Source organism: Cervus canadensis, chromosome 5, assembly GCF_019320065.1.
Source record: "Cervus canadensis isolate Bull #8, Minnesota chromosome 5, ASM1932006v1, whole genome shotgun sequence".
NCBI classification, from domain to species: Eukaryota; Metazoa; Chordata; class Mammalia; order Artiodactyla; family Cervidae; genus Cervus; species Cervus canadensis.
In genome coordinates, this window is record NC_057390.1 from 56423402 (window position 1) to 56433318 (window position 9917).

The 9917-nt window shown below is 37.2% G+C and overlaps 1 non-coding gene across 1 annotated transcript; it reads left to right on the forward strand.

Annotated features, from left to right (window-relative positions):
- Positions 1–438: 438 nt before the first annotated feature.
- Positions 439–510, forward strand: TRNAY-AUA. The gene has a single exon. It is a non-coding gene; the product is annotated as a tRNA-Tyr (tRNA).
- The last annotated feature ends 9407 nt before the right edge of the window (positions 511–9917 follow it).

The window sequence follows — 9917 nt, forward strand, 5'->3', positions numbered from 1 at the left end:
ATCAGTCATTTTTATGCTACAGTGAAATAATCTTCCTGGTATGTTGCCTGGGAAGTGAACGTTCTTTTAAATCATCATAATTTAGATTTCTCTCCTTCCCTCCCTTTGGAATGCATTTTATGTGAGTAACAAAAAATAGTAATGATTTGCGTTTTTGTTGCACACACAAATCTTATATGTGACACAGAGAAAAAAGAATTCTAATGATTCATCATAATATATTCAGAGAGATATAAATGTCCACCTATTGACTCAGAGAAATCACTGGAAGAGTAAAGATTAGCTTAAAAAAGAAAAACCAGTAAAAAATCTGATCTGTAATAGAACAAATCACTCGTATTATCAGTGGGAAGGAAAGGGAAAAGAAGTATTTATTGAGCACTTGTGTGACAGATTCATGATTATCAAAATTATGAAGCCTGTTATGGAGGAAAGACATCCCTGGTGGCTCAGACGGTAAAGCGTCTGCCTATAATGCAGGAGATCCGGGTTCGATCCCTGGGTCGGGAAGATCCTCTGAAGAAGAAAATGGCAGCCCACTCCAGTACTCTTGCCTGGATAATCCCATGGACGAAAGAGCCTGGCGAGCTACAGTCCATGGGATCTCAATGAGTCGGATAGGACTGAGCGACTTCACCTTCACTTTTTCACTTTCATGGAAGAAAGAATAAAAATGAATCACTAAAATGACAAAAGTCCTGTAACTGTAGAAATTATACTTTAAGAACCTTACTAATGTAAAAAAAATGATAAACACATAAGATCATAGGGTTGGAGAAAGGGAGGTAAAGGAATCAATACACTGGTTTTCTGTTCTTTCATAGCAGGAAGTTAATACTGGAAATATTAAAAATGTTGGAAATATTAGGCATCTGGGGACCATGGATAAAAGACAAGCTACAATAACTCCAGTTTTGGATGTATTTCAAAACTCCTCTGCTGATAGAGATGCAGACATAGAGAAGATTGTGGACACAGTGTGGGAAGGAGAGGGTGGGACAAATTGAGAGAGTAGTATTGAAACATATATATTACCGTGTGTAAAACTGATGGCTAGTGGGAAGTTGCTGTGCAATCAGAGAGCTCAATCCAGTGCTCTGTGACAAGCTAGATGGGTGGGATGGGGTGGGGAGAGGAAGGAAGATTCAAGAAGGAGTCTGCTAATGGCTGATTCACGTTGTTGTATGGTAGAAACCATCATAATTTCATAAAGTAAATACCTTTCAAATAAAAAAGAAAAAACCCTCTGCCTCCATTAGCTTCAGAGGGATTATTTGTAAGGAATTATTGCCTCATGAAAAAATTTTGACCTTAAGTTCTGCAATATCTTCCTTTTTTATTTCAGATTTATTGTATCCTTTTATAATCATGCAAATTTTACATATTAAATATATTATTAATATACATAATTAAATACTGGCAAATATTTTATGACTACTATCTGTCCATTGATAGGAATATTTGGACTGATGTTGAACAGTTGTTAATAGTTCCTGTTTATGACCCTTATTTTACCTTCTTCATGTTTTTGACTATCAACTGTATTATCATTATTTATATTATCTTACTGATAACCTTATTGCATATCATACTGAAAAACAGTAAAAGGTTAGATAAGTTGTAATTAAATTTAAGTTAACTCTTACTGGGCTCAAACTCCTAAAATTTCAAGCAAATTCAATCTCTCATTTATCATAAATGCAGGGGGAGGGAGAAACAAAATAGTTTGCAATTGTAATCATTCTAATAAAGACAAAATACAAATTAATAAACCAGGGAAATTACCAAATGTATAGGAAACAACTTTAAATAACAAATATAATTGTAAAATCTAGAAAATCACTTTGATGCAAGTAATTTTGTCCTTTTTCTTCAAAAAGTGTATGTACCAGTGACATTTTTTAAGAAATTTCCTTTTTCTTCCTTTCCCTTTTTTTTTTTTTTTTTGGTATCAGAAAAAATATCTAATGTTTCTAAAGTACTTTCATGCTTTCATTATGGCAATAAAAAGGTGATATTCAGGAAACATACTTTTTTTTTTTATTCGCACCTATTTAACCACCAGAATTTCATTGACCTTAGTCAGAGTTTGATATATGTATTCTTCCATGGTTACTATTGGGAGCAAAATATAACATGTAATATTAGAATGACGTTTTTTGTATGTTTTCAATATGCCTAGCTAGATATAATGAGGCAATCTCTGCAAATTCTTCAGAAGCTGCTTCCAACGCCTTAGTAGAAGAAAGGATTGCTATGAATAGTCAGCTGAATGTATAAAAGGGCTTTGAACTTTGGGAGAGGAGCTTTTTGTTGAGCTCCTCTCTCTGCTGCTTCAATTTGATGTTGTTCTGTGCATTTTTCAGACCATTAGAAATTTTCAGTATATTGTGCTGAAAGTAAATTTCAAAAGCCTTTAATGGAGATCACAGGAGACAATCCTTGGAAGGGCCGTCTAAGCATCATAAGAGTTTAGGAAAATCATTAAAAACTACTGATAGCTAGATGAGAAAACATTCCAGCCCCTACAACAAACTATAAGGGAAGTGTAGGAAGAAGTATAAAACTAAACAGACACTAAAGATCTTTTTCTTAAAAATGTGAAAAAAAATTTTAAATGCTACATTAGGATATAATCAGAAAAGCTAAGCAAAGAAAGAATTTTTAGAGCTAAAGTGTATTATATTTATATTCAACAAATGTGTGAAACACTTTCTACCTACATTACTTAATTTAATTTAATACATTTTTTGTGCTGCCAATTTGGGAAAACATCAACTGAACAGTACTGACTGAAAGGATGACATCTTCAGAGTAAATCAACAAAGGATTATCCAGAGGCAACTTGGAAATTAGATTCTGGGTGCATATTTCTGCAAGGGAGCTAGGGGATGGCAAAACATTTACATACCTCTCTGTTCATCCTCATAACCATGTCCTCACACCCCTACTGTCTGCTCTTTCTGAGACACAATTGCTCTCCTCTGTTCTGCTTTCTGTTTTTAAATATTTAATTAGAATTTATTATTATCTTAGATTTTCTTTTTATCCCAATAGTGCTTGATCTTTAAACCTTTGGCATCCAGAAGGACTGGTTAGGAAACTTCTATAAGTGATACCCAGAAAGTTGTGTCATGGAAAAGACAGTGTGCATTGTTGAACAAGTGGCCAAAGGTATGGTCAACTGGTGGACAATAGGGCCAGAAAATGAATAGAAAGGTGATAAATGTCTGTGCTCCACCCTAAGCCTCATGCTCTAGGTATGCTTTTTGAACGAGTAAGATTTAAAATGATCACAAGAATTCAACACCTGTTCTACCCCTCTGTATTCTACCCCTCTGTAGAACAGTGAGTGTCCTTTTCCTAATTTGTAAAATGAGTGTAAGGGCATCAAAGGGACTAAGTTTCCTATCAAGGTTTACAGCCCTATGCACTTTGATGACTGAATATTAACCTATCCTTGGTTTATTTTGACTAAAAACATTGTAAGGTCTTTGAAGACAAGTATGATGTATTATACATTTTGTTTTCATCACAATGCTTTTAGTGTAAGGAACAATGTGGTGGATTCTCAAAAATAATTCTGAAATGGTCATTTAGCTAAATTATCAAACTTGAAAGATCCACACATAGAAAGGAAAAAAATGCTGCACTTGATCAAGAATGGAAGGAAATCAATTTAAATGAGATTAAAAATAAGGACTAAATCTTATGTGTTGGTAGTGACCAACAGCTTCTGATAATGAAAATATTAATTGAACCATATGTACATTTTACTGTACACATTAAACTGAGAAAATCATCAAATTAAAATTTAAGAATTCTTAATAAAACTATCAGTACAATTAAATATACTCTTACACTTTCCCCAACTTAAAATAGGGATCACAAAGTAATGACATATTTTAACTAAATGTGAATGCAAAAAAAAGGAGGGGGGAGAGGAGGAAATAGAATTTATCATCAAAAGTCAACTGGCAAGAGTTAAATGAACACCAGCAGCTATCTCATACTGGGGAGTAATAAACAAGGCTGGATAAAGAATGAATCATGTCAAGTTAATCTAATTTCCTTATATCTCAAAGTGACTTAGGAGATCAAGGAGGAGCAATAGATTAAATATATCCTGATGTTAACAAGGTTTTCAGTGCTATTCCATTTAACACCATCAATCATTACCAAACAAGGAAAAATGTGATGGAGTCTCTCATTTATTAGCAGGGTTGGCAGAAATTTGGAGAATCTTTGACATAATGTCAATAATAGGGTTAGGAGATGTCTACCCTATTCTACGGTTGTCTAACATGAAGCAGCTATTATTTATATAAATCAGTTGTTTTCAATAGATCATATTTTTTAATATTGATAACAGACACCAAGATAGCTTTTTTCAGTTAGGCTTACAAATCTAAGAAAAATGGAGAATTTTGCTATAACTTCCTCAGCTATTAAAATAAAAATATTGATAGGGATTAGTCAAAGTGCTGCTGTAACAAATAAACCATGTAGAATGCTTATCACGGTGCTTGGCATATAACATTACTTCATTCAAAAATGGTGCCTTCTACATTAATTTTATTTCCATCAGTGTATAATACAAAGGTTTTGACATGTAATTTTTTTCTAGATATAGCATAGCATGTGCAGACTCAGTCACACAATCATGTTCAATGATTTGTGACCCCATGGACTCTAGCCAGCCGGGCTCCTCTGTCCATGGAATTTTCCAAGCAAGAATAATCCCTTCCCAACCCAGGGATTTAACCCATGCCTCTTATGTATCTTGCAGCATGACATACTTATCACACATTATTCATTGACCATCTGATGTGAGATGGTTTGATTTTATATGGTCTGGCAAAGTCAAAGAGTAGAAAAAACTCAGTACAAATACATTACAAATAAGAGCTCAGATTAAATGTATAAATTTACAATAAATTATTTTTGGCAACTCTTTCTGTGCCTGCCTGTTTGTCTATCCACACCTACTCTTTTTTCTGCTAATAAACACTTTTCTTATTTCACTACTTTCTGTCTCCATGTGGAAACATATTCCTACAAACCTGATGGACCAGGACCTCGTCACTGGCCACTGGTACCTGGTGGTCAAGTGGTTAGGATTCAGTGCTCTCACTGCTACAACCTGACTTAAATCTCTGGCTGGGAACTGAAATCCTGCTTTAAGCCTCTGAGGTCACCCAAGATCAAATACAGAGCCAAAATGCATAAATTCAAGATTGGTTCAAGATGTGAGAGTGGAAGGACATGCCCTCACCTCTTGTGACAGCACCAAAATCACAAGTAACTGCTGAACAACCACTGACAGGAAGACACTAGAACTACCTAAAAAGATACTTTGCATCCAAAAAGGAAGAAGAAGCCACAATGAGATGGTAGAAGTGGTACAATAATGATAAAATTCAATCCCATAACCACCAAGTGGGGAACCTGAAAACTGGAGAACCACAAAAGTTTTCCCATTAAAGTGAAGGTTCTTAGCCCCATATCAGGCTTCCCATCCCGGGGATATGAAAAGGGGAGTAAGAATCCCCAGAGAATCTAACTTCAAAGGCCAGCAGAATGTGATTAAAGGACTTCCAGAAAATTGATGAAAACAGAGAATCCACACTTAGAGGATACACAAAATGTCTGTGTGCACCAGGACCAAAGGGAAAAGAGCAGTGACCCCACTGAAGACAGATCAAACCTACTTTCTAGTGTTGAAGAGTCCTCTGCAGATGGAAGGGGTGGCTGTGGCTCATGCAGGGACAGGGCACTGGCAGCAGCAGTTCTGGGTAGTACTCACTGGTATGAGCCCTCATGAAGCCTGCCATTGGTCCCATCATACAGCCTGTAGGCTGACAGGTCACTTCGGGCTAAACAATTAACAGGGAGGGAACACAGACCTGTTACTTGTTTAGCATGAGGTGACCCATTAGAAGAAATGGAATAGCCATCATGGTCAAGAAGAGTCTGAAATGCAGTACTTGGATGCAATCTCAAAAATGACAGAATGATCTCTGTTCGTTTCCAAGGCAAACCATTCAATATCACAGTAATCCAAGCCTATGCCCCAACCAGCAATGCTGAAGAAGCTGAAGTTGAATAGTTCTATGAGGACCTACAAGACATTTTAGAACTAACAGCCAAAAAAGATGTCCTTTTCATTATAGGAGACTGGAATGCAAAAGTAGGAAGTCAAGAAACACCTGGAGTAACAGGCAAATTTGGCCTTGGAATACGGAATGAAGTAGGGCAAAGGCTAATAGAATTTTGCTGAGAAAACGCACTGGTCATAGCAAACACCCTCTTCCAACAACACAAGAGAAGACTCTACATGTGGACATCACCAGATGGTCAACACTGAAATCAGATTAATGATATTCTTTGCAGCCAAAGATGGAGAAGCTCTATACAGTCAGCAAAAACAAGACTGGGAGCTGACTGTGGCTCAGATCATGAACTCCTTATTGCCAAATTCAGACTTAAATTGAAGAAAGTGGGGAAAACCACTAGACCATTCAGGTATGACCTAAATCAAATCCCTTATGACTATACAGTGAAAGTGAGAAATAGATTTAAGGGACTAGATCTGATAGACAGAGTGCCCGATGAACTATGGACGGAGATTCATGACATTGTACAGGAGACAGGGATCAAGACCATCCCCATGGAAAAAGAATGCAAAAAGGCAAAATGGTCATCTGAGGAGGCCTTACAAATAGCTGTGAAAAAAGAGAAGTGAAAAGCAAAGGAGAAAAGGAAAGATAATCCCATTTGAATGCAGAGTTCCAAAGAATAGCAAGGAGAGATAAGGAAGCCTTCCTCAGCGATCAACACAAAGAAATAGAGGAAACCAACAGAATGGGAAAGACTAGAGATCTCTTCAAGAAAATTAGAGATACAAAGGGAACATTTCATGCAAAGATGGGCACAATAAAAAGGAGAAATGGTGTGGACCTAAGCAGAAAATATTAAGAAGAGGTGGCAAGAATCACAGAACTGCACAAAAATGATCTTCACGATCCAGATAATCACAATGGTGTGGTCACTCACCTAGAGCCAGACATCCTGGATGTGAAGCAAAGGGGGCCTTAGAAAGCATCACTACGAACAAAGCTAGTGGAGGTGATGGACTTCCAGCTGAGCTATTTCAAATCCTAAAAGATGATGCTGTGAAAGTGCTGCACTCAATATGCCAGCAACTTTGGAAACCTCAGCAGTGGCCACAGGACTGGAAAAGGTCAGTTTGTATTCCAATCCCAAAGAAAGGCAATCCCAAAGAATGCTCAAACTACCACACAATTACACTCATCTACACGCTAGTAAAGTAATGCTCAAAATTCTCCAAGCCAGGCTTCAGAAATATGTGAACCGTGAACTTCCAGATGTTCAAGCTGGTTTTAGGAAAGGCAGAGGAACCAGATATCAGATTGCCAACATCCACTGGATCATTGAAAAAGCAAGAGAGTTCCAGAAAAACATCTATTTCTGCTTTATTGACTATGCCAAAGCCTTTGACTGTGTGGATCACAATAAACTGTGGAAAATTCTGAAAGAGATGGGAATACCAGACCACCTGACCTGCCTCTTGAGAAACCTGTATGCAGGTCAGGAAGCAACAGTTAGAACTGGACATGGAACAACAGACTGGTTTCAAATAGGAAAAGAAGTACATCAAGGCTGTATATTGTCACCCTGCTTATTTAACTTACATGCAGAGTACATCATGAGAAACACTGGGCTGGAGGAAGCACAAGCTGGAATCAAGATTACTGGGAGAAATATCAATAACCTCAGATATGCAGATGACACCACCCTTATGGCAGAAAGTGAAGAGGAACTAAAAAGCCTCTTGATGAAAGAGAAAGAGGAGAGTGAAAAAGTTGGCTTAAAGCTCAACTTTCAGAAAACTAAAATCATGGCATCTGGTCCCATCACTTCATGGCAAATAGGTGGGGAAACAGTGGAAACAGTGGCTGACTTTATTTTTCTGGGCTCCAAAATCACTGCAGATGGTGATTGCAGCCAGGAAATTAAAAAACACTTACTCCTTGGAAGGAAAGTTACGACCAACCTAGATAGCATATTAAAAAGCAGAGACTACTTTGCCAACAAAGGTCCGTCTAGTCAAGGCTATGGTTTTTCCAGTGGTCATGTATGGATGTGAGAGTTGGACTGTGAAGAAAGCTGAGCACCAAAAAATTGATGCTTTTGAACTGTGGTGTTGGAGAAGACTCTTGAGAGTCCCTTGGACTGCAAGGAGATCCAACCAGCTATCCTAAAGTACATTTCTGGGTGTTCATTGGAAGGACTGATGCTGAAGCTGAAACTCCAGTACTTTGGCCACCTAATGCGAAGAGTTTACTCATTGGAAAAGACCTTGATGCTGGGAGGGATTGGGAGCAGGAGGAGAAGGGGACGACAGAAGATGAGATGGCTGAATGGCATCACTGACTTGATGGACATGAGTTTGAGTATACTCTGGGAGTTGGTGATGGACAGGGAGGCCTGGCGTGCTGTGATTCATGGGGTCGCACAGAGTCTGACACGACTAAGCAACTGAACTGAACTGAACTGACCCATTAGCAGAAAAGTAGATTAAAGTTTTACTGAAGATGGTTCTCCCACCAGAGCTGACTCAGCTCTACCCACCAAAAATCCCTGTAGGAAGTTTGCACAAGCCTCTTGGATAGCCTCATCCACTAGAGGGCAGACAGTATAACAAGAAGAATTGCAATCCTTGCAGCCTGAATAATGAAAGTCACAGTCACAGTAAGTTAGTTAAAATGAAAAGGCAGAGGATTATGTCTCAGATGAAAGAACAGCATAAAATCCCAGAAAAACAACTAAATGAAGAGGATATAGATAACCATCCAGAAAAACATTTGAGAGTAATAATAGTGCAGATGATCCAGGATCTAAGAAAAAGAATGGAGGAAAAGATCTAGAGAACATAAGAAATGTTTAATAAAGACCTAGAAGAACTAAAGAACAAACAAATAGAGATGAAAAACTCAAATGAAAATATAAACTGAAACAATTAATAGCAGAATAACTGAAGAAAAAGAATGGATAAATAGCCTAAGATGCAGAATGGTGGAAACACTACTAATGAATAGAACAAAGAAAAATGAATGAAAAGTAATGAAGACAGAATAAGAGAACTCTGGGCAACATTGCATGTACCGACATTTACAATGTAGAATCCTTGAAGAGGAAGAGAGAGAGAAAGGACCCAAGGAAATAGTTGCAGAGATAATAGCTAAAAATTTCCCTAACATGGTAAGGAAATATTCAACAGGAAGAGCAGTGAGTCCAAGACAAAATAAACTGAACGATAGACAAACCAAGAAATATAACAGTCCAACTGATGAAAATTAAAAACAAAAAAACTATACTAAAAGCAGCAAGTGAAACCTGACAAATAGCATACTCCCGTAAGGTTATCTGCTGATATCTCAACAGAAACTCTGCACATGCAAAGGGAATGACATGATATATTTAAAGTGATGAAAGGGAAGTGCCTACATACAGCAATATTGTACCAAGCAAGGCTCTCATTTAGATTTGATGGAGAAATAAAAAGCTTTACATACAAACAAAAGTCAAGAAAACCCAGCAACATCAGGCCAGGTTTGTGACAAATCCTAAAGGAGCTCCTCCAGGCAGGAAAGAGAATAGCAACATAAAAATAAAACCTTAGACATATATAGACTGCTATATCAGAACCACATTAGAACAGCAAATCCAAATACTATGATAAATACACACACACACACAAAGAAAAAGCAACCAAAACCTAAAACTAAAGATGATCATAAAAACACAATCGAAGAGAAAAAAAGAGAAAAAGAAGGAAAAACACTTACAAAAACAAACCCAAAACAATTATGAAAACAGCAAATAGATACATA